Genomic DNA, 27,031 nt, shown 5'->3' with positions numbered 1-27,031 from the left:
GGAGTCAAAGGGTCTGACACGTGGGGAGAGTTAGTTGGCATAACTTCCCCCTCGACAGAATCCTCTGGTAAAATAAACGCTATGGGTGCCCTTGATGTACTTGGCGCCATTTGAGCGTGAGTCCCTAAAGCGGGAGTCAAAGGGTCTGACACGTGGGGAGAGTTAGTCGGCATAACTTCCCCCTCGACAGAATCCTCTGGTGATAATGTTTTTAAATACAAAAAATGATCTTTATTGTTTAACATGAAATCAGTACATCTGGTACACATTCTAAAATGGGGTTCCACCATGGCTTTAAACATAATAAACACAGAGCCTCCTCTATGTTAGACATGTTAGAACTAATAAAGAGACTAGTAAGCTTGGAAAACACTTTAAATCAAGTTAACAAGCAAATATAACAAACGTTACTGTGCCTTTAAGAGAAACAAATTTTGTCAAAATTTGAAAAACAGTGAAAAAAGGCAGTAAATCAAACGAAATTTTTACAGTACATGTAATAAGTTAACAGAGCATTGCACCCACTTGCAAATGGATGATTAACCCCTTAATGCAAAAAACAGATAAAAAAAAAAAAAAAAAAGACATTTTTTTAAACAGACACAACAAAACTGCCACAGCTGAGCTGTGGATTACCTTCCCTATAACTGTTTCTATGCAAAATTTAAGCCAGCCATGTGGAAAAATTAGGCCCCAATAAGTTTTATCACCAAACATATGTTAAAAAACGATTAAACATGCCAGCAAACGTTTTAAAACACATTCTTATAAGAGTATGTATGTCTATTAATAAGCCTGATCCAGTCGCTATCACTGCATTTAAGGCTTTACTTACATTACTTCGGTATCAGCAGTATTTTCTTAGTCAATTCCATTCCTTAGAAAAATATATTACTGCACATACCTTAGCATATATCTCTATCAATCAGCCTGGTACCAGTCGCTTTCACTGCATTTAAAGGCTGTACTTACATTACTTCGGTATCAGCAGTATTTTCTTAGTCAATTCCATTCCTTAGAAAAATATTTTACTGCACATACCTTATTTGCAGGAAAACCTGCACGCCATTCCCCCTCTGAAGTACCTTACTCCTCAGAATGTGTGAGAACAGCAACTGGATCTTAGTTACGTCTGCTAAGATCATAGAAAAAACGCAGGCAGATTCTTCTTCCAAATACTGCCTTAGATAAACAGCACACTCCAGTGCCATTTAAAAATAACAAACTTTTGATTGAAGAAATAAACTAAGTATAAAAAACCACAGACTCTCACGACCTCCTATCTATGTTGAGACTTGCAAGAGAATGACTGGTAATGGCAGTTAGGGGAGGAGCTATATAGCAGCTTTGCTGTGGGTGGACTCTTGCAACTTCCTGTTGGGAAGGAGAATATATCCCATAAGTAATGGATGATCCGTGGACTGGATACACTTAACAAGAGAAATAGACTTTATTTAACACGTCAATATAAATCTGTTTTCAATATTTATTGTTTGAACAAGTACATGTAGATATACCAACAATCTGCAAATATATGTTAGCATATGTAATTTTGTTAAAGGGACAGTTTAGAAAACAAATCATGTTTTGCATTATTATAAAAGTCAATTTTGTAATTTCAATGATATCAAAGGTTTCTCAACAATTAATCATTTGTCTGTGTTTATTTTAATTTGCTAGCTAAACGTATGAGGTTCGTGTGCTCATTTCTTAGAGCTTGAAGAGTGCATGTAATCATTATGCAATTTGACCACTAGAGGGCATTTGGATAGCATTTGTATATCTAAAACCTTGTGCTCATACAGCATATTATTTACCATGTATTGATCATTGATGTCTAAAATGTTGTTATGTCAGAACAACAAATAAGTGGTCATTTTTCATAGTCATAGATACAAGGGTAAGCACATAAGTCACACGTATTTCTCCATGTTTTGTTGTTTCCAACTTGATAATGCGTAATACAGTGTTTTCTTTGTAATCAATAATTTTTTGACTGTCCCTTTAAGCTGTGTTATTGGCATTCAAACAGTAATATGCCATCATGGATAATTGTAATGGTAATTTTGTTTGCGATTCGGGAAACAGTTTGGACATCACATCACAGAAACCAATCAATATCATGAACAAGGATAGGTATGTGATGTGGTTTTCACACACTTATAACCCACACTATGCAAACAATCTGCCTCCATGGACCCGGTCCCATAGAAGTAGATTATATACAGAGTGTGGTCCACAAGTGTATGAAAACCACATCATTACATACCTATCCATTACACATTAAATAAAAATAACATTAAACATGAACACAAATACTTACTTCCTCTTCCTTCCCCTCTTCCCACGGGGCTGAGGCTCTGGGAGGGTCAACTGCCGACTCCGACGAGTTCTCATTGGATATGTTGTGGGAAAAGTGGAAGGAAGAGTACTGGGACGACCAAGGTGGTGAGGAGGAGTTGGCCCGGCAGGAGAAGATGGCCCGGCAGGAGAAGATGGCCCGGCAGGAGAAGATGGCCCAGCAGCAGGAGGCCCAGCAGCAGGAGGCCCAGCAGCAGGAGGCGGACCAGGAGGCAGACCAGCATGCGCCTCCCGGAAAAAATTAAACATCTCTTGGTGTAGATTAAAGGTTCTGTTTTGCCCTTCTTCTATTCGAGTAAGTATGTTTATTATTTGGTTTTGGCCTTCAATTATTTTGTTTTGTCCTTCAAGAATTCTAGTTCGGCCTTCTATATTTTGTATCCGGGAGTTACGCATCTGGTCTATGTAGTCTAGTAGAACCTGCACCTCCGCTATTTCCTCTTGTTGTGCTTGGCGGGGTACCCGTGCACGGCGGGGTGCCCGTGCACGGCGGGGTGCGGGTCCTTGAGGGGCCTCTGGTTCCGCGGCCTCCTCCTCTGCTTCCGGGGCCTCTTCATCTGCTTCCGTGCCCTCTTCGTCACGGGGGGCCTCTTCCCTCCGAGGTGGAAATTCCTCCCCACCACTCTCATCCCGGGGAGAAGGAGGAGGCTGTATTTGCTGTGCTGCCTCCTCCCCAGACTCTGTATATTTGAAAAATAAAGAAATGTATATATTAGCATATTTCCAAATCAAGCTTTAAATGACTTAGCTTACGATACAATTACAAATGCAGAATCATTAATCCACTTTGAAATCTAACAATCAATACGATTTCCGCATTTTCTAAACCGTGTTTGTGATATGTCTGTTCAATCTGAATGTTTTAGCGTTTGTTTTCAGTCTGTTTAAATGCACACCTAACCTATAGCCTAGATACTGATGTAACCGCAAAGTAATTGTGAATGCGTGTAAACAACGTTATAGCATTAATCTGATCCTTAAAGGGACATGAAACCCAATGTTTTATCTTTCATTATTTAAAAGCATACAATTATAATCAACTTTCTAATGTACTTTTCTTATCTAATTAGCTTCATTCTCTGGATATTCTTTGCTGAAAAGCATATCTAAATATGCTTAGAAGATGCTGATTGGTAGCTGAATATAGCTGCCTCCTGTGATTGGTTCACCGTGTGCATGGCTATTTCTTCATTAAAGTATATCTAAAGAATGAATCAAATTAGGTAATATAAGTAAATTGGAATGTTTTTGTAAATTGTATTCTCTACCTCAATCATGAAAGTAAAGGTTTGCGTATAGTGTCCCTTGAAATACATTCGTATGTGAATTTATTCTTAAATGAGCTTACCGTCAGATGAGAATGGCAGGTTCCCGGTATCAATTCCTCCAATACCGACTACATCCACCTCGGAGATGCTGGGACGCAACATTTCCTCCCATCGGCAGTACTCGATTTCCAGTGCAGGGCCGCCACCGGTTCCTGCGGCATGTCGGGCCTCCAGGCTTAACTTTTTCTTGAGATCCATCTTGCAGTCCCGGTATCGATGTTTTATAGAGTCCATATCTCTATTCCGTCCACCCACGGCATTGACTGCATTCCTTATCTCATGCCAGAGCTTCCTCTTCTCAGTCGGGGTGGTCTTCTGATGCTGCAGCCTCCTATACCTGGCCATATAGGCCTCTACGAGGGCCTCCTTCTCCTCCATCGAAAACCTCGCCTCCCTAGTCGCCTTGGCCTTCCCCTGTGACGATGCCCTCTGTTTCCCGGACTGTGAAGCCCTACTCTGTCCGCCACTGGGCCCAGCCACTTGTTCATCTTGAACCAAGTGGCTGGGTCCACCCACCGCTTCCACCCCCCATTTCCTGCCCCCCTTCCTGCTCCCCTTCCTGCCCTGTTCCTCTCCCCCTCCCTCTCCTCCCCCCTCTACCTCTCCCCTGCCTGCCCTCCATCTCTTCCCTAAACTAAACCCCAACTAAGCAAACCAAAAGTGAGTGTGATCAAATGAAAGGGGGGTCAAAATAAAGAGCTAAAAAGACCAAAAAAAGTGCTGAAAGTGTGAAAGGGATATAAATAAAAGAGGGTAAGGAGTATTTAAATGAACAAAATGAAGAAGACAAAAAGGAGGATATGTAAACTAAATGTAACTAGGGGATGGGTATGGTATGGGATAAGAGTAAATGGGATTACAGGGAATGGGACTACAGGGAATGGGGTATGGAGTGTAGAATGAGAGGGTATGGGGTATGGAGTGTATATATTCAATGTGTTTGCGTGTAAATGTGTTAAGTGTACAGAAAAAGCACTCGCTTGCTAACTCACACTACTACCAATTCTCACTAACTCACACTACTACTAATTCTCACTAACTCACACTACTACTAATTCTCACTAACTCACACTACCACTAACTCTCACTAACTCCCACTAACTGACTCTATCACACTACCACTAACTCTCACTAACTCCCACTACCACTAACTGACTCTCTCCCACTACCACTAACTCCCACTCACTCACTCACTCACGATAACACTAACAACTGACTCTCACAATAATGCACAAACTCTCTAATCTTAAACCTCCAATCTCCAAAGACCCACCAGCAACACAGTCAAAGAAGCCATGCTTGTGTGGTGCTTATATACCCTGTGTAAATGTTTAATGATGTACCGATTTGCGTTGTAAATTGTGTTCATGTGTGCTTTATTAGCAATTAGTATTTGTGCAATGTGTATTAGGTGTGTGAATTTGCGCATGCTCATTTTGAGTTAGTATTTGTGGAATGTGTAGAATGCGATGATGTCATAGTGCTCGTTTTCTATAACATTGACCAATAGTATTATGTTTAAATGTGATTTTGCGATGGTGTGGTATTAGTGAAGTGTTGTATATGTATGTTTGTCCTAATATATAGCGATATTGAATGCGATTATTTTGCTAGTGTATGTATTTTTTTTATTTTTCTTGTTGTTATTTTGCGTATTTCCGCATCTTAAAGTATATGCGTATTCCCTGTATTTTATTTCAATAAAATTCCCCCCGCTTGTGAATGTGTAATGCTTCTGTGCTTTGTTTAGTGATTGTTGGTGCGACATTTGCGGCGTGTTATTGTTGTGCATGATGTGGTATGCGTCATATGACCGAGCTGTGCGTATTTCTCGCGAGATCAAGTGTTAGATGAAAAAAGCGTGTTTGTTTGCATTTCCATTGATCTCTATGGGTGACTGTCTAACGCGGGCAGTGAAATACACGCGTTAGGAGTATCGTTAGAAGGTATTTTTTGAACTCTAAATACCGGAGTCAAACAATGTCGTGCGTTAGACATAAACCACGCGTAGCGTTAACAACCCATCTACCGCCAAACTCCAAATCTAGCCGTTAGTTTTTTATTTTCTTTGCATTATCAATATTGTCTTTTGTTTTCAACAACAAATCAGTCTGAGAGACACCTGACAATTTACACAGGTGGGAACTAATGAGGCACACACCCATTAGAAAGTAGTCAATTGCTTGTTTGTATGAAGGGTATAAAGAGCAGAGGTAGGAATGAATATGATATGCCTGATGAAACGGTTTGTAAACTGAGAAACGCGTTGCAATTATTGGGGCCAACTGGGTGACCCTATAATCCACTCTATGTAACAACCTTGGTGTTGTTTTAATTTTTTACTTGTTTTTAATAAATATTTTTTAACTTCTATCTTTGGAGTGGAATTCATTTCCTACCACCTGCTCATTTGTACTGAGAAGGACACAGCCACTGGAAAGCTCTAAACCTGCATTTCTTCCCATTTCATCAATACTTGAAGGATTATCTGTTTGGGTGAGCTGCCACACCTGTCTGAATCTGCAGCCTTCATCTACTAGCACATTGGTGTGCTATGGGAGTATGTGAGTACCCATCTTCTGCTACTAAGTACTCACCTATGTTTTACTTTTAATGGTCTGCACATATAGTGCTTTTTGTTTGCTTTTTCACTTGCTGCAGCATCACTGTATTGGAAATATCTCAGAAAGGGTGAGCTGTCACACCTATACAAATCTACAGCCTGTCCCTACCAGCACATAAGTGTGCTTGTGGAATATGTGAGTACCGATTTGGCTATTCAATTATAGCTCTGTCATCACCAAGATAATACTACACATGAGGCGCCCCTCTGTTGTTTTCTGTTTTATAGTTCTTCTCTGGATCATCTGGTGAAGAGGAGGCTGCCAAATACCAACTATCAGTTCATCATACAAAAAGACTTTTTCTTTTCTCTATACTAAAGGAGATTTTACCATATTATATTTACAGGATTTTATTGGTCTGTATTAAGATCTGTTTGCATTATTTGTCGTAGTTACAAATTGCCTCTAGGGGCCAGTATTGATCACTTATACTTTTTTTATATATAACCTTGTGCGCCCCCTCCACAGTGATTGTATCACATATTAGATTTGTACAGAGAGACATAGTACATACAATAACAAAGCACAGGGCAGTATATACAGAGACATATAGTGCATAGAATAACAAAGCACATGGCAGTATATACAGAGAGACATAGTACATACAATAACAAAGCACAGGGCAGTATATACAGATACATATAATACATAGAATAACAAAGCACATGGCAATATGTACAGAGAGACATATAGTACATAGAAACGTTTATAATCCAGATAAAGAAGAGAAAATGTATCCCTACATACTAAAATAAATAGGATTCCAATGTGCAAGTATAAATTATGCACCCCAACATTGTCAGGGGAATAGATAAACCATTTACAAACCTCTATTACAACAAAATGCTCGCACAATTTGTATTTTATAAATTAAAATATTAATATTTTATTAATTTAGTATCAACAAAGGTCTTAGATGTTTGTGTAACAGCACAATGTATTAAATGAATCTGATTGGAGGTGAATTTGATGCACTTTTTATGTGAAAAGTATAGAGTAAGATAGATAGATAAATGGTCTAGCAGAAAGAGGAAATTGAATATCAGCAATGGAAATGCTATAAGGGATTAAATGCTTACCGGGGCGTTTCCAGGAGTGCAGGGGAACAATTTAACTTAACTTAATATTTAACTTAACTTAGTAACTTGTATAACCATATGAACCATCATAAATAAAGACACAGACACTTCTTAATGGGAAAAATTTCGACCGTCACAGGTCAAATTTTTATTAAAACTAACTTTAATAACTTTTTAGCCAACAGAACCGGAAATGGCGGCATAGAGCTATATAAGCCCAGAACAGCAAGGAGGTCAGCGGCCCAACGGGAACGAGCAGCAGAGGGGTCTCTGCTCAAAGGAAATGACGCTGAGGGGTTGCAGAGATCACGTGACCATCCCCCAATGGGGAGAGAGGGAGGTTACCCCAAGTGTACTTGAGGCCTACCACCCCTCCCCTTTATGGCCACGACTCACCCCTAGTGACCTTTTTCTGCGCAACAGGACCGTGACCTCCCGCCACAAGGAGCATTACTAATGCTCTTGCCGCCACCACCACAACCCGACTTACAGGAAGGGTGAAATAGCTCTTTGAATATCCTTTATAAAAATATCTAACCCTATATCTGACAGATTAACTTTATCTCTACGGTAGAGCTCAGTCCTGTCGGCTGAGATGGCTTCGTGCAGTACCACAAAGCCACCTGCTCCTGTGACGGTTTTTGATAGTGCTGCATTAATTTTCTTCCTAATCCTATATGCCGCTGTATGGGTCGACATATGCCTCCAATGCAGGCGGGGGACTATATTAGACCAACCCAGCACTACCCCAGGGATTCGAGTATGGAGCCAACCAATGTCCGACTGCATGATCTTGACTAGCTCTAGGACTGGGACAGACCCTACATCGTTCCCCCCCAAATGAAGGATTAGGAGGTGCGGTTTTCCCCATCTTAAGAGGGCACCCGAAATTACTTCCGCAAGCTGTGGCCAGCACATTCCCCTATTCCCTAACCATCTAATTGATGATTTACTTAGGGGGAACCAATGGGAGTGAGGAGCAACGAATCGAAGCCCAGTGGATGAATGAATGCCCAACAATCCAAATCCGCTTTGCTCCTTGGTGTACCCCTGCGGAGACAAATATTTTAGTGTGTGCACACATAAATGCCATTAAACAAGCGGGCGGACGTATTTTTTGAAGCAATTTGAACGCCACCGCCCCATCCGCTTTATATCCTCGCCTGAGCATCCTGCGCTCGCTGCCTGCGTCGCCGCCCCTAAAGGAATGAGAAGCAATTTTACTACTGTCTCAGCATGCCTTCAGCGCTGCTTGCTTCAAAACCCTACCGAACTGGTATTTAGACAAAGCCGTCCGTCGGCATGGATCAAAAACTATCCTTTCAACGAGGGGCGACAAGCTAAATAATTGCTTATAACAGCTATGGGACAAGACATGCTGCCTGGCCTGGGCGCAATGTGGAGCCAAGTGCCTCTGACTGATCGGTCTTTGAGCGTGGGATAAAAAGGAGCAGGGAGTCAACGGCAGCTCTCACGTGCTCCAGTTGAACTCCGAAACCCACCGCAAGCTTAGAGGGGGCTACTAACTCACTCAGCCGTAGGGCTGCCGCAAAGGCCAGCACAAAAGCTGCCTTAAACAGCGAGGCCTCAAATGGGGAAGAGCATGAGCCATCAAGCGCCAATACCAGCTTATCTAGGACGGTCTTGCGTAATAGGTTCCCTGGAATCAGGTTGCCTGGGATAAATCCTACCCCACCCTTTTACCACTTGCCGAATGAAAAATGAGTTAGTTGGGTCTGGCAAACGCAATGCCCTATAAAAGAATGATAACACGGCCAATTTGGACTGGAGGGAACCCTGGTGCGTGCCTAAGTTGTGAAGACTCACCAACCAATCATACAGAGATGCAATGTTCCCTTGGGCAGCGTCCATGCCCCTGGACCGACAAAACTGGTCCCATTCGTCCCAGAGTTTCACATAAGTGCGCCACGTGGAGGGGGCTAAGGAGGAACGTACCAATGGCAATAGGGCTACCCAGGAGCAACCAGCTGCCAAAGAAAAGCAGGACAACGTAAACCCACTGGTGATGCATTAGGAACTAAGCGTCCAAAATTGTCCCACTCAAATCTGGACAAGGTGTCTGCTACCACATTATTGACCCCTGGAACATGCTTCACCTGGAACTGAATATTGAGTTCCATGCAACGCAAAACCAAGTGCCGCAACAGCGTCACCACAACAGCCGAGGTGGCCGACAGGTTATTAATCGCAAAGACAACGCTGGTGTTATCCGTCCAGAATATGATTGTCTTATTGGAGAATCTCAAACCCCAGAGTTCAACTGACAGGACTATGGGGAAAAGCTCCAGGAGGGTTAAGTTACGGGTGAGACCTAGAGGGGGCCAGGAGGCTGGCCATTGTTTGCGCTCCATTCCCCCTGGAAGTACGCACCATATCCATGCGATCCTGCTGCGTCTGTAAAAAGATGCAACAGTTGACTAGATATGGGGTCTGATCGCCAGACACGCACGCCATTGAAGTTTTTAAGAAAAACTTCCCAGACTCTCAGATCCGCTAGCAGGTCCACCGTGAGGGCGATCCTCTGAGTACGTTTTACTCTACCACTCAGTTGTCTTTCTAACCTACGGTTAAAGATCCTGCCCATAGGTATGACTTTGCAAGCGAAGTTGAGGAGCCCTAGCAATGATTGCAACTGCTTCAAAGAAAGGGCCCTTTTGGAAACGGCCACTCAAACCGCCATCAACATTGCGTCAATTTTTTCAGCGGGCAATCTACAGACCATAGTCAATGTGTCGATTTCGATGCCCAGGAAAACCAAACATGTCGCGGGGCCCTGTGTTTTGTCCTCAGCCAGAGGTACCCCAAACTTGGCCATTATTCCGCGCATGCTGTTCATTAGACTGAGGCATTCACCTGAGTCAGCTCCTCCCACGAGGAGGAAATCATCCAGGTAATGCGCTACTGAATCGCTGCCTGTATCTCTGGCAACCACCCAGTGTAAAAATGAACTAAAGGCTCCAAAAAGCGCGCATGAAAGGGAGCATCCCATAGGGAGGCAGTGATCCACGTAGTACAAACCCTGAAACTTACATCCCATAAGTGGGAAGACTGAAGGGTGAAGTGGCAACAACCGGAAGGCAGACTCTATGTCTAATTTGGCGAGTAGAGAGCCTTTTCCAGCCCGTCTAACCAAGTCCAGAGAGCTATCAAATGATTGATACCGCACAGAACTTAGCTGTGGATCAATTGCGTCATTGACGGAAGTGCCTTTGGGATATGAAAGATGTTGGATAAGTCTAAATTTTCCTGTATCTTTCTTTGGAACCACACCAAAGGTGATATAGTTAAATCTTGGAGTGGTGGGTAAGCAAATGGGCCAGCCATGCGGCCCAATGATACCTCTTTATTGATTTTTTTCCAATACCACACCTGGGTTCTGGTATGCGGACATCAAATTTCTCTGTAAACGCACTCCCTGCACCCTTTTAACCAAGTCCAGAGCGCTATCAAATGAATTGATACCGCACAGAACTTAGCTGTGGATCAATTGCGTTATTGACGGAAGTGCCTTTGGGATATGAAAGATGTTGGATAAGTCTAAATTTTCCTGTATCTTTCTTTGGAACCACACCGAAAGGTGATATAGTTAAATCTTGGAGTGGTGGGTAAGCAAATGGGCCAGCCATGCGGCCCAATGATACCTCTTTATTGATTTTTTCCAATACCACACCTGGGTTCTGGTATGCGACATCAAATTTCTCTGTAAAACCGCGCTCCCTGCACCCTTTTAAAAAGTGGAATTCTGAAGCCAAATGAAAACCCTTCCCATAGCATTCGCGCCGTGGCCTGGTCTGGGGTAGGCCAACAGCCATGGCTTAAGCGCGGTGGGACCCTCACCTGGAGTTGCCGCCCTTCTGACCAGTAAGTGATCCGGGGGCTCTACTGTTGTTGCCACTATCTTTCCGTTTGGTGCATTCGATTCCCGGATGGGATTCTGTGCAAAATTTGCATGCTTGTCTAAAGGTGCAATGCGCTTTTTTTCTGATATGTCTCCAACAGGCGCCCCCCCCCCTTCTTCTGAGCCTTGCATTCCGAAAGGACTGCTTATTCGCTCAAAGAGGCAACCGAGGCTGCAGGTCCCTTATGGGGGTCCATACGCTGCCATAAATTGATTGTCAGTGCAATCAAAAGTTTAGTGAGGGGTTGCCTGACATTTCCTCCTGAACTCGGAGTCATATTCCCTCCACACACCTTCCCCACGGTTCGTTGGATCCAGTGTATGGGGTGTCGGTGTATTTTAATATGGCTAAATTCTGAGAAGGGTACTTCTCCAAATAGCACGATGAGAAAACCCTGAAACATTGTAGCCACTCATCAAATGAGGTCTGGCGTTTAAAATTTCTTTGGGCCAGTCCCTTCCGCACTCCTTTCCTTTTGCCTATACGCCTCTACAGACAAAACGAAAATGTTTACGTACTTCCCTTGGTGAATTCTGTTAACTGTCTTTTTTCGCAAGTGTGCGTGCAAAGAGTAAATTTCACCTGGGCTGGCATCCCCATATAAAGCCGCCCTTCTCTCGGAGATTGCTCTGATGAGGGGTAGGGCTTGCAAATCCACATTGGCATTTGCCTGTTGGTGTGTGTTTAAACGCATTAAGCGAACTTATTTCCTTTGACTGGTTGTTTCGCTGCGCCTACCCCCTCCTTAATATTTTCTTTATCATACGGAACATTTTTTTCTGTCCCTTACCCTGTAAGCCTAATGATGTATCGCTATCAGAGCCTGTGTCTGTATGTGAAGTATCAGTAGTGTCTTGCTGTTCATGTACAAAAACAGAACGCTCACCATGTGACACTCCCGGCTGTGCAATCTGGATGCTGCGATCCGCCCCCGCTTGGCTGGTCATGCTGAGGGGTGGAAGATGTCTGCGCTGGCAGATGTACCTGGCATGACCATGTCCGCTGTACTCATTGAGACTGTTGAGTCTGACGATGCTGGAGCTGTGCCAAGTACTCCCTGCAAAAAAGAAACCAAATTGCGAGCACTTTGGAAGTTGTTTGAAGGTGTGGTCACATTAGCAGTGTAGGATGAAGTGAACTGTTGCCTGATTGGCTCAACTAATGCATTCAAATTAATGCTAGCCGCCTCATGCCTACCTATTGCTGAACTAGAACTAAGTTGGGCACAGCCTGCATCCCTACTCATTTGTTCAGGATTATGCATTCCCACAGCCTGATTTGCTCTCACAGCATTAGACATTCCTGCAGCATTATTCAATGCAGAAGCATTATTCAGTCAACAACATTAGACATTCCCACAGAGTTAGACATTCCACAGGCTTCATTCCCATAGCATACATACCTGCAGAAATATTCACATTACCAATATCACTCCAACATTAGAAGCTTGCTGATCATGCATGTTAATGGCTTGTAACTGGTTACCATCTAACTGGTTGTAGCAGTGTTAATGAATTGCAGAGGCATGAAACCCCCTGTTGATACTGCTTTGACCCCCATTCCTCACATAAACTCCTGCTAGCAGGATTTGCAATTCTACCTCCTCTCCTTAATGACTTTGCCCCCTGCTCTCCTCTTTGAACATTCCCAGTTTGAGGATATTGTTTAAATGGTCCTTTTTTCTCTGACCGGGGTAAGATTGCGGCCTGCCCTCCTTCCCCCGCCCGCTAAGAGCCCCCTTCAAGCAACGTTTCCTCATGGTGCTCACTTTGGAGCTCCTGAGGAGGGACCGCTGCTGCTCCGGTGCCGCCGATGTTTGAAGTGGGCCGCACCGGAAGTAACCGCGCCTACTTCCGGGTCGCGCGGTTCTAATGTTAATGCGCAACCGGACGTAGGCCTGAAGCCTGAGGGACGTGTTACCGGAGGCTCCGGTAAAGAGACTCGGCCCTCTGCTCGATGGGCCGACAAGCTGTAAGGAGGCGGGAGGTGGAGGGGGGAGTTGGTAGTGTGGCGGTAGGCTCACGGTGGGCCAATCGGGCCCTAGAAATCAATGGGGGTCGCCACCAAATGGGGGCAAGTCGGGCCTAGGAGCCTGTGGAGTTAAGTCGGGCCTTGGTGCCTGTGCCAGAAATCCGGGCCTAGGGGCCTGTCATGCGGCAGGGGGAAGCGCAGCCAAATCGGGCCAAGGGGCCTGTACTAGAAAATCGGGCCTAGGAGTCTGTAGCGTAGGAAGCGCAGACAAATCTGGCCTAGGGGCCTGCATTGAAAAGTCGGGCCTAGGCACCTGGGGGGACAGCTGAGTTAAATCGGGCCTAGGAGGCCTGCAGGGGCAAGTTAGGCCTTGGAGCCTGTGTTTGCAAATTAGGCCTAGGGGGCCTGCAATTGCAAAACAGACCCTGGGAACATATTTTTCTACAATATGGGGGATCCCTGGATAAGCCAGGCCAATTTGCTGAATGTCTGGAGCCACATGCTGCAATACCACATGGCCAGTGGGAGGCTGTGTAAAGGCAGCATTGGATATTGCTGCTGCAATGTAGCTTAAAAAATTAGAAACAGCCGGAAAATCTGCAGATGGCACAGCATGTAATAGATTTGCCAATTGGTTGGGATTAATTTGCTGAGGCTGTTGCAAATTAGAAATAGGGGCATGAACCTCCTCTCCCACAAACTGTGATTCTGGCACCAAATCCACAAAATTCCCCCCCCCCCCCCTTCACTAATATGCTCCTGAGAAGGGGCTGCATTAACTTGGGCCACAACCACACTTTGATTCTGTGTAGGAGGGATATAATCAGATTCAGCAATAATTTGTTCCTGTGTACTTATCTTTTCCTTTGTTTTTCCAGCTTCTGCATTATCCTGATAGCGTCTAGGTGGAAGAACTGAACGCCTTGAATGATGCATGGTAGTCAGAGAATGGAGAAAAAACTGAGCAGCACAGAGATAACACTTCACAGCCTGGATCGGATGGAGAAGAGGAAGTTGGGAGGGGAACCTCAGCTTTTACAAGGTAAGGAGGGGCCTGCCCTAACCTGCAACAATGTTGCACCTAGGACCCAACCCTCTATCTCCTATCCCACTTTCCTACAGCCTTAACCCTTAGCCTGCTACAGGCCCATGCTGGGCCCCACACGAACTTAATATTTGGTAAGTAGATAGAAATATTTGAATATCAGCAATGAAAATTGCTATAATATCCAGTAAGCAAGCAAGGAAGGCTTAGCAGTAGACAAGAGTGTATGTGCTCAGTCAGTGCTCAGTCTGAGGCCTCTCTGAAATCTAGCAACATTTATACCCCAGTTTAATAACAAGTGTTATATTTTTAAAGATGTCAGCCAATGGGAATGGTTTACAAAATGTCTTTGAAGCTTAATATTACACATCTCCATATACATGGGCAGAATACTTCACACTTAGTCATCAGCAATAATGAAACTCATATGTACATAATCCTTTGCAGGTGTTGGTGGCTATGTGTTTGATGTTATACATATATTTCCTGTGGATGCCAAGTTACAGGTGTGAAGTATTCACCCCACCCATTGCTGAGCATATCTTTTATAATAGAGTTTTTGTAAAGGGTTCTATTCCCTAAATATTTTGTAATTTATATATTAAACTATTATTTTATTCAGAAAGGTCTTAAATGTATTTGTCACAGACTAATGTACTTAATACATTGGGTTGTATGTGTACTAAAAGGAGAGAGTAAGCCAAGCTTCAAATTTTATCTCAGGCTGTTATATGAGGCCTGGAGTGGCAAATTCCCAATTGAAATGTTTAGACACTGTACATATATGTTTTACCTCCATCTGATTTAGTATATTCATTTTACTGAACCTTTATTTCAGTTTGGGCTGACGGTGGTGGTGGTGGTGGGGGGGGGGGGGGGTTAGATTAGCCTTTTAATATAAATTGGATTGGAGATGTATTTAATATATTTTTATTTAAAAAGGATATGGTAAGAGTAAGCCAAGCTTAACATTTTATCTCAGGCTTCTCAATGATTTTAAATGTTTATACTCTTTACATATATTTTGATCTCCAGCTATTTTAATGATGGAAATATTAATTTTAATCAAACATCAAATATTTCACTTTGAGCTGGCATGGGCCATGCCACTGAAACAAACACTGGCTCAGATATAGGGCTGTGACTTAATACATCATTTATTATACAGTGTCCTCATTTTTATTAATACTTATTTATTAAATAAGAAATGCTGCCCCCAATTGTGACAAAAAACTATTTATGTGTACTCCAGTTAACATTTACAGTGATACCAAATGTCTTTCAGGCCTAGACTATAGACCTTCTATACATGGGCAAATTGAATCCCTGAAATTCAGATGTTAGCACCAAAGGAAATTGCAAATAGGGAGGGTGGCATCTGCGTCTAACAGTCCTAACTGCTGCACGCTGTTTATTGCCGACCGCACCAAAACACTTAATCTCCACTATGTATAACCTGCTAACGTCTCATAAGGAAAATAGCCCGCCTTGATTTGTCAGACAATGGAATAAGGAGATGGTCGGGGACCTTACGGAGGCAGATTGGCAAAACATATTTTTCAACCATAGCAAAGCATCTGTCTCCGCTGGGGTTCTGGAATCCAACTATAAATACTTATCCCGTTGGTACCTCACCCCTACCAAGATCAAAAAATTCTATAAGAAATCAGATGGCAAATGCTGGCGTGGGTGTGGCGAAGCTGGCACGTTTCTCCACATCTGGTGGTCATGCAACCTAATCCAACCTTTTTGGAGGTCGGTGTTGGACACGATAGACGCCAAATTAAACCTCACAATAAACAGAAGCCCAAATCTCTTGCTGTTTTATGGCCTGCCCAAACTAGCAGAAAAGCCCAAAAAACACCTCCTATATATAATGCTTAACAGCGCTAAAGCCCTCATTCCCAAGAACTGGAAATCTGCTCACATTCCACAGCACCTAGATTGGGAGGACCGGGTTGATAAGATATTTGACCCTAGAGAGATATAGATACATGAGAGATGATAAAATTGAAACTCATGAATACATGAAAGAGCTCTGGAAACCTCTGATCAGATAATACTGCACCTCACAGATGTATTTGTCTGAAGTGTGTCTTGCACCCTCCTTCCCCTCCCCCCCACTCAACCCCCCCTCTTTATCCCCCCCCCCTCTCTCTCTACAACTACCTCACCTCTAACTTAACTCTGTTCTATATGTCTTCATTTCTTACTCCTTTGTTCTAAAATGTAGCTGTCATGCACCGATGGCTTCGCTGCATGTCAAATGTTACGATATACAGGTGCATAAAATGGCACCTGAGCTGAATTGTTCGTTTTCACTAAACTGTTTAGTTGGCATTTTGATGTTTCTGGAGCAGAATGGACTTTTTTCTCCTTGACCTAGGAGGTAGTGGGGCGGCTGGGACGTAAGCTGCCACACTGCGCCGCCAAAGACTCTGCACTCCTGAAACCTAAGTTTATGCACAATAACCTTGTAACAGATTTGTTTTTCATTTTGTATTATGACACAATATGTAACATTACTTTATAAGCTTAACCTCATGTAACATTTATAATTTTGTGTTATTACTTTTTGAATACTAAATAAAGCCTTTTGAAAATAAAAAAAAATAAAAAAAAATAGACATGCAAATTCCACAGGTGTAAGTGGTCCTGTCTCCAAAACCGTAATGTGTGCAGGCGTAATTGGATGCTGCTCTCTGTAAACGAAGGGTCTCTATTGACTCCCCTCTGATGCTATACTGAAAAAAAGGAAAAAAAGAGCGCAAAGGAGCCTCTCTAAGAGTAAAAGTTTTTACTAAACACTTGTATCAGCGCAAGTGACAAAAATATACTTACAAAAGTTAAAATAAAACAAGCAACATGTGATAATGTCCCCGTGTGTTTTCTCCCCAACAACCAAGGATGTGTCCTTTGCCGGTTCGCAGAAGCCGTCAATGCTTCTAAATTCCACCGCCAGCCGAACAGCTGATTTGAGGTATGTATGTGAGGAGAAACACGTTAACCTGTTTCTCCTCTCATACATACCTCAAATCAGCTGAGGTAATGTCACACGGTGACATTATCACATGTTGCTTGTTTTATTTTAACTTTTGTACGTATATTTTTGTCACTTGCGCTGATACAAGTGTTTAGTAAAAACCTTTACTCTTAGAGAGGCTCCTTTGCGCTCTTGTCCTTTTTTCGACATTCCAGCAGTGAAGGGGTTAACCAGATAGTTTGTAAGTTTAGTTGTAGAGATTACTCTCATACCTGACACCTCCCACCCCCCATCCCTACCTGATCTCTCCCTAACGGCTCTCTTCCTTCCCTCACCCCCACTGGTCACCACCATTTTAGGTACTGGCAGTCTGCCAATGTAAAGTTTTTACAGGCTTTTTATTTTTTTAGCAGTGTATGATCCCCCTTACCCTCCCACCTCTCTGATCCCTCCCAAACAGCTCTCTAACCCTACCCCCTCTAATTATTGTCCGCCAGTACCCAGTTTATATAAATGTATAGTTGTGTTTTTGTTTTTAAACAACACATTTTTATGTAGTGTAGCGGCCTCCCTTACCCTCCCACCTCTCTGATCCCTACCAAACAGCTCTCTAACCCCACCCCCTCTAATTATTGTCCGCCAGTACCCAGTTTATATAAATGTATATGTTGTGTTTTTGTATTTAAACAACACATTTTTATGTAGTGTTGCGGCCCCCCTTACCCTCCCTACCTCCCCTCTCCAAGCAATGCTTTTCTGGGGCCCCCCTCTAATAATGTGTTTCTCCTTCTAATCTGCTCTCTGTGGAAATCATTTTCTATTTTTCTGCAGTGTGTAGCCGCCCCACCTATTCCAGCGATGGGCCACCCACCCACCTCCCTCATGACCCTCTCACACCACCATAGATTGGCACCACAGAGTGTCTCTCTCTGCATCGGTTTCCCTGCACTACTATTTCTGCACTGCGTGATCTTGACACTGTTAGAGAGATCACGGCAGAAAGAGGTCCACAACAGTGTACAGGGTACGGTGCTGGACATTAAGTGCTGTCAAAAAGACTTCTAAATAGCTATTATAGTGTAATATTGACATGCTGTTATTTGTGCTGCTTTAAAGGGACATTGTACACTAGGTTTTTCTTTGCATAAATGTTTTGCAGATGATCCATTTATATAGCCCATACAGTTTTTTTTGTAACAATAACAGAATTTATGTTTACCTGATAAATTACTTTCTCCAACGGTGTGTCCGGTCCACGGCGTCATCCTTACTTGTGGGGATATTCTCCTCCCCAACAGGAAATGGCAAAGAGCCCAGCAAAGCTGGTCACATGATCCCTCCTAGGCTCCGCCTACCCCAGTCATTCGACCGACGTTAAGGAGGAATATTTGCATAGGAGAAACCATATGGTACCGTGGTGACTGTAGTTAAAGAAAATAAATTATCAGACCTGATTAAAAAAAAACCAGGGCGGGCCGTGGACCGGACACACCGTTGGAGAAAGTAATTTATCAGGTAAACATAAATTCTGTTTTCTCCAACATAGGTGTGTCCGGTCCACGGCGTCATCCTTACTTGTGGGAACCAATACCAAAGCTTTAGGACACGGATGAAGGGAGGGAGCAAATCAGGTCACCTAAATGGAAGGCACCACGGCTTGCAAAACCTTTCTCCCAAAAATAGCCTCAGAAGAAGCAAAAGTATCAAACTTGTAAAATTTGGTAAAAGTGTGCAGTGAAGACCAAGTCGCTGCCCTACATATCTGATCAACAGAAGCCTCGTTCTTGAAGGCCCATGTGGAAGCCACAGCCCTAGTGGAATGAGCTGTGATTCTTTCGGGAGGCTGCCGTCCGGCAGTCTCGTAAGCCAATCTGATGATGCTTTTAATCCAAAAAGAAAGAGAGGTAGAAGTTGCTTTTTGACCTCTCCTTTTACCGGAATAAACAACAAACAAGGAAGATGTTTGTCTAAAATCCTTTGTAGCATCTAAATAGAATTTTAGAGCGCGAACAACATCCAAATTGTGCAACAAACGTTCCTTCTTTGAAACTGGTTTCGGACACAGAGAAGGTACGATAATCTCCTGGTTAATGTTTTTGTTAGAAACAACTTTTGGAAGAAAACCAGGTTTAGTACGTAAAACCACCTTATCTGCATGGAACACCAGATAAGGAGGAGAACACTGCAGAGCAGATAATTCTGAAACTCTTCTGGCAGAAGAAATTGCAACTAAAAACAAAACTTTCCAAGATAATAACTTAATATCAACGGAATGCAAGGGTTCAAACGGAACCCCCTGAAGAACTGAAAGAACTAAATTGAGACTCCAAGGAGGAGTCAAAGGTTTGTAAACAGGCTTAATTCTAACCAGAGCCTGAACAAAGGCTTGAACATCTGGCACAGCAGCCAGTTTTTTGTGAAGTAACACCGACAAGGCAGAAATCTGTCCCTTCAGGGAACTTGCAGATAATCCTTTTTCCAATCCTTCTTGAAGGAAGGATAGAATCCTAGGAATCTTAACCTTGTCCCAAGGGAATCCTTTAGATTCACACCAACAGATATATTTTTTCCAAATTTTGTGGTAAATCTTTCTAGTTACAGGCTTTCTGGCCTGAACAAGAGTATCGATAACAGAATCTGAGAACCCTCGCTTCGATAAAATCAAGCGTTCAATCTCCAAGCAGTCAGCTGGAGTGAAACCAGATTCGGATGTTCGAACGGACCCTGAACAAGAAGGTCTCGTCTCAAAGGTAGCTTCCAAGGTGGAGCCGATGACATATTCACCAGATCTGCATACCAAGTCCTGCGTGGCCACGCAGGAGCTATCAAGATCACCGACGCCCTCTCCTGATTGATCCTGGCTACCAGCCTGGGGATGAGAGGAAACGGCGGGAACACATAAGCTAGTTTGAAGGTCCAAGGTGCTACTAGTGCATCCACTAGAGCCGCCTTGGGATCCCTGGATCTGGACCCGTAGCAAGGAACTTTGAAGTTCTGATGAGAGGCCATCAGATCCATGTCTGGAATGCCCCACAGCTGAGTGACTAGGGCAAAGATTTCCGGATGGAGTTCCCACTCCCCCGGATGCAATGTCTGACGACTCAGAAAATCCGCTTCCCAATTTTCCACTCCTGGGATGTGGATAGCAGACAGGTGGCAGGAGTGAGACTCCGCCCATAGAATGATTTTGGTCACTTCTTCCATCGCTAGGGAACTCCTTGTTCCCCCCTGATGGTTGATGTACGCAACAGTTGTCATGTTGTCTGATTGAAACCGTATGAACTTGGCCCTCGCTAGCTGAGGCCAAGCCTTGAGAGCATTGAATATCGCTCTCAGTTCCAGAATATTTATCGGTAGAAGAGATTCTTCCCGAGACCAAAGACCCTGAGCTTTCAGGGATCCCCAGACCGCGCCCCAGCCCATCAGACTGGCGTCGGTCGTGACAATGACCCACTCTGGTCTGCGGAATGTCATCCCTTGTGACAGGTTGTCCAGGGACAGCCACCAACGGAGTGAGTCTCTGGTCCTCTGATTTACTTGTATCTTCGGAGACAAGTCTGTATAGTCCCCATTCCACTGACTGAGCATGCACAGTTGTAATGGTCTTAGATGAATGCGCGCAAAAGGAACTATGTCCATTGCCGCTACCATCAACCCGATCACTTCCATGCACTGAGCTATGGAAGGAAGAGGAACGGAATGAAGTATCCGACAAGAGTCTAGAAGTTTTGTTTTTCTGGCCTCTGTCAGAAAAATCCTCATTTCTAAGGAGTCTATTAATGTTCCCAAGAAGGGAACCCTTGTTGACGGGGATAGAGAACTCTTTTCCACGTTCACTTTCCATCCGTGAGATCTGAGAAAGGCCAGGACAATGTCCGTGTGAGCCTTTGCTTGAGGAAGGGACGACGCTTGAATCAGAATGTCGTCCAAGTAAGGTACTACAGCAATGCCCCTTGGTCTTAGCACAGCTAGAAGGGACCCTAGTACCTTTGTGAAAATCCTTGGAGCAGTGGCTAATCCGAAAGGAAGCGCCACGAACTGGTAATGTTTGTCCAGGAATGCGAACCTTAGGAACCGATGATGTTCCTTGTGGATAGGAATATGTAGATACGCATCCTTTAAATCCACCGTGGTCATGAATTGACCTTCCTGGAAGGAAGGAAGAATAGTTCGAATGGTTTCCATCTTGAACGATGGAACCTTGAGAAACTTGTTTAAGATCTTGAGATCTAAGATTGGTCTGAACGTTCCCTCTTTTTTGGGAACTATGAACAGATTGGAGTAGAACCCCATCCCTTGTTCTCTTAATGGAACAGGATGAATCACTCCCATTTTTAACAGGTCTTCTACACAATGTAAGAATGCCTGTCTTTTTATGTGGTCTGAAGACAACTGAGACCTGTGGAACCTCCCCCTTGGGGGAAGTCCCTTGAATTCCAGAAGATAACCTTGGGAGACTATTTCTAGCGCCCAAGGATCCAGAACATCTCTTGCCCAAGCCTGAGCGAAGAGAGAGAGTCTGCCCCCCACCAGATCCGGTCCCGGATCGGGGGCCAACATTTCATGCTGTCTTGGTAGCAGTGGCAGGTTTCTTGGCCTGCTTTCCCTTGTTCCAGCCTTGCATTGGTCTCCAAGCTGGCTTGGCTTGAGAAGTATTACCCTCTTGCTTAGAGGACGTAGCACCTTGGGCTGGTCCGTTTCTACGAAAGGGACGAAAATTAGGTTTATTTTTTGCCTTGAAAGGCCGATCCTGAGGAAGGGCGCGGCCCTTACCCCCAGTGATATCAGAGATAATCTCTTTCAAGTCAGGGCCAAACAGCGTTTTCCCCTTGAAAGGAATGTTAAGTAGCTTGTTCTTGGAAGACGCATCAGCCGACCAAGATTTCAACCAAAGCGCTCTGCGCGCCACAATAGCAAACCCAGAATTCTTAGCCGCTAACCTAGCCAATTGCAAAGTGGCGTCTAGGGTGAAAGAATTCGCCAATTTGAGAGCATTGATTCTGTCCATAATCTCCTCAAAAGGAGGAGAATCACTATCGACCGCCTTTATCAGATCATCGAACCAGAAACATGCGGCTGTAGCGACAGGGACAATGCATGAAATTGGTTGTAGAAGGTAACCTTGCTGAACAAACATCTTTTTAAGCAAACCTTCCAATTTTTTATCCATAGGATCTTTGAAAGCACAACTATCCTCTATGGGTATAGTGGTGCTTTTGTTTAAAGTGGAAACCGCTCCCTCGACCTTGGGGACTGTCTGCCATAAGTCCTTTCTGGGGTCGACCATAGGAAACAATTTTTTAAATATGGGGGGAGGGACGAAAGGAATACCGGGCCTTTCCCATTCTTTATTAACAATGTCCGCCACCCGCTTGGGTATAGGAAAAGCTTCTGGGAGCCCCGGCACCTCTAGGAACTTGTCCATTTTACATAGTTTCTCTGGGATGACCAACTTGTCACAATCATCCAGAGTGGATAATACCTCCTTAAGCAGAATGCGGAGATGTTCCAACTTAAATTTAAATGCAATCACATCAGGTTCAGCCTGTTGAGAAATGTTCCCTGAATCAGTAATTTCTCCCTCAGACAAAACCTCCCTGGCCCCATCAGACTGGGTTAGGGGCCCTTCAGAAATATTAATATCAGCGTCGTCATGCTCTTCAGTATCTAAAACAGAGCAGCCGCGCTTACGCTGATAAGTGTTCATTTTGGCTAAAATGTTTTTGACAGAATTATCCATTACAGCCGTTAATTGTTGCATAGTAAGGAGTATTGGCGCGCTAGATGTACTAGGGGCCTCCTGAGTGGGCAAGACTCGTGTAGACGAAGGAGGGAATGATGCAGTACCATGCTTACTCCCCTCACTTGAGGAAACATCTTGGGCATCATTGTCATTATCACATAAATCACATTTATTTAAATGAATAGGAATTCTGGCTTCCCCACATTCAGAACACAGTCTATCTGGTAGTTCAGACATGTTAAACAGGCATAAACTTGATAACAAAGTACAAAAAACGTTTTAAAATAAAACCGTTACTGTCACTTTAAATTTTAAACTGAACACACTTTATTACTGCAATTGCGAAATAACATGAAGGAATTGTTCAAAATTCACCAAATTTTCACCACAGTGTCTTAAAGCCTTAAAAGTATTGCACACCAAATTTGGAAGCTTTAACCCTTAAAATAACGGAACCGGAGCCGTTTTAAACTTTAACCCCTCTACAGTCCCTGGTATCTGCTTTGCTGAGACCCAACCAAGCCCAAAGGGGAATACGATACCAAATGACGCCTTCAGAAAGTCTTTTCTAAGTATCAGAGCTCCTCTCACATGCGACTGCATGCCATGCCTCTCAAAAACAAGTGCGCCACACCGGCGCGAAAATGAGGCTCTGCTTATGCTTTGGGAAAGCCCCTAAGGAATAAGGTGTCTAATACAGTGCCTGCCGATATTATTATATCAAAATACCCAGATAAAATGATTCCTCAAGGCTAAATATGTGTTAATAATGAATCGATTTAGCCCAGAAAAAGTCTACAGTCTTAATAAGCCCTTGTGAAGCCCTTATTTACGATCGTAATAAACATGGCTTACCGGATCCCATAGGGAAAATGACAGCTTCCAGCATTACATCGTCTTGTTAGAATGTGTCATACCTCAAGCAGCAAGAGACTGCACACTGTTCCCCCAACTGAAGTTAATTGCTCTCAACAGTCCTGTGTGGAACAGCCATGGATTTTAGTGACGGTTGCTAAAATCATTTTCCTCATACAAACAGAAATCTTCATCTCTTTTCTGTTTCTGAGTAAATAGTACATACCAGCACTATTTCAAAATAACAAACTCTTGATTGAATAATAAAAACTACAGTTAAACACTAAAAAACTCTAAGCCATCTCCGTGGAGATGTTGCCTGTACAACGGCAAAGAGAATGACTGGGGTAGGCGGAGCCTAGGAGGGATCATGTGACCAGCTTTGCTGGGCTCTTTGCCATTTCCTGTTGGGGAGGAGAATATCCCCACAAGTAAGGATGACGCCGTGGACCGGACACACCTATGTTGGAGAAATATAGTTTTGCTTATTTTTAAATAACATTGTGCTAATTTTCAGATTCCTAACCAAGCCCCAAAGTTTTAGAAGACTGTTGTCTACCTACTCCAGCTTGCTCCTGTTTGTGTAAAGGTTCTTTTTATATGCTCTTTTTGCTTTCCAGCCCATTTCACTGGGTGTCCCAGTCTAACCATTTCAACTGTGCTAAACTGGGAGCTTCTAAGTAAGTTTTTATACTGTATTTTTAGATCAGTATCTGTGCATATTATTCGTTATAAATTTGTGTACACTGCCACTTTAACTAATGTTACCCCTTTGCAGGTTAAACACATTGGCCCCTATTTAACAAAGTCTGGCGGACCTGATCCGACAGTGTGGATCAGGTCCGCCAGACCTCGCGGAATACGGAGAGCTGCTGGTGCAACGCCGCCCCCTGCAGATTCGCGGCCAATGGACCGCCAGCAGGGGGTGTCAATCAACCCGATCGTACTCGATCGGGTTGAATTCCGGTGATGTCTGTCCGCCTGCTCAGAGCAGGCGGACATGGTTATGGAGCAGCGGTCTTTGTGACCGCTGCTTCATAACTGCTGTTTCTGGCGAGCCTGCAGGCTCGCCAGAAAGACGGGGCATCAAGCTCCATTCCAGTCTTTGTGACCGCTGCTTCATAACTGCTGTTTCTGGCGAGCCTGCAGGCTCGCCAGAAACACGGGGCATCAAGCTCCATTCGGAGCTTGATAGATAGGCCCCATTGACTTGCTAGAATTACATCCTGTAACAAATGAAAGCATGTGCTTTTTGGTACAATAAAGCACCTTTAAATGGTCAGATAAGCTAATACCTTAATAGGGGCTGGCACAAGCACAATAGAATTCAGAAATTAAATGAGAGTAATTTATTACGTTGATAAGAATTTCACGACATTTTAGAAAGAAAATGTTAACATTAACAATAACAAGTGATATAACTAGTGAATGACTTCAGAACATTATACTCTGTTTTGTCCAAACTTGGGAGTCTTTGTTGCAAGATGTACAAATCATTAGAAATATAATTGAAATGAACAAGTTACCTAAGCCATAGAGCAAAATACCTGATCACGAATAGCCTCACCAACATCTGAACATATGCGGCCAAGAGACAAGACATATACAATAAAAATATATGTAACACGCTGCACAATACTAAGTATAAACCAATGCTGAACTAATAACAGGCAAGTACAGTCCTTTATGGGTGACCTGTTGTTTCTTCAATGTGTGTAAGATGTTAGATGTGATGTCATGCAACATGGTATAAGTACTGTAAGCGGACGATTAACCAAAACCTCTATGGCAAAGTATGTCTCTTGGTGTAGCCTCAAAACTATTACGATCAGAAGTTGCTGAGTCCAAAATGAGAAATGATGAGTGTAACAACCAAATGAATGTGTCACATATTCAGAACCACCAATGCTTTCCTTTAGCGTATATAAAATGAAACCCCTTATTAACAATCTGTATGTGTGATGGGCCTTAAGACAAGCTGCTAAGTCAAGGGATATTTGCGCAGAAGAGTAACTATTCCAAGGTAAATGACAGTGAATCGCTGAGGACTCCAATCCAGTCTAGTAGTGTAACTAGCACTAACCAACACTATCCCACACAAGGCTATCAGGTATTTCAGCAACAGAGGATGTCATTGATAAGAGCTGTTAAAGACTACAGAATGGCAGTGCTTGGGATGTGTACATAGCTCCCATAAAACACCTTCAATGTGTAGTAAATGCAAGCAGTACCATGTGAGGCAGTATGGCTTTGAGTCAAATCAAAGGTCTCCATTAGATTTGTTTATTTTTTCAAGTCAAAGATGAGTTTGTAAGATGAAATTGCACACAAAGTATAGCTGGACCACAAGAGTAGACGGTTTTAAATTCAATAAATGATACTGGGACTCCGGGGTTTACAAGTTTGCACCAGGTTATAGTTGTCTAGCCAATATATGATACTGGGACTCCGGGGTTAACAAGTTTACACCAGGTTATTGTTGTCTAGCCAATATATGATACTGGGTCTCTGGGGTTAGCAAGTTTGCACCAGGTTATTGTTGTCTAGCCAATATATGATACTGGGACTCCGGGGTTAGCAAGTTTGCACCAGGTTATTGTTGTCTAGCCAATATATGATACTGGGACTCCGGGGTTAGCAAGTTTGCACCAGGTTATTGTTGTCTAGCCAATATATGATACTGGGACTCCGGGGTTAACAAGTTTGCACCAGGTTATTGTTGTCTAGCCAATAGATGATACTGGGACTCCAGGGTTAGCAAGTTTGCACCAGATTATTGTTGTCTAGCCAATATATGATACTGGGACTCCGGGGTTTACAAGTTTGCACCAGGTTATTGTTGTCTATCCAATAGATGATACTGGGTCTCCGGAGTTAACAAGTTTGCACCAGGTTATTGTTGTCTAACCAATATATGATACTGGGTCTCTGGGGTTAACAGGTTTACACCAGGTTATTGTTGTCTAACCAATATATGATACTGGGTCTCTGGGGTTAACAAGTTTACACCAGGTTATTGTTGTCTAACCAATATATGATACTGGGACTCTGGGGTTAACAAGTTTGCACCAGGTTATTGTTGTCTAGCCAATATATGATACTGGGACTCCGGGGTTTACAAG

Source organism: Bombina bombina, chromosome 7 (genome assembly GCF_027579735.1).
Source record: "Bombina bombina isolate aBomBom1 chromosome 7, aBomBom1.pri, whole genome shotgun sequence".
Classification (NCBI taxonomy): Eukaryota; Metazoa; Chordata; class Amphibia; order Anura; family Bombinatoridae; genus Bombina; species Bombina bombina.
This window is presented reverse-complemented; position numbering follows the sequence as displayed.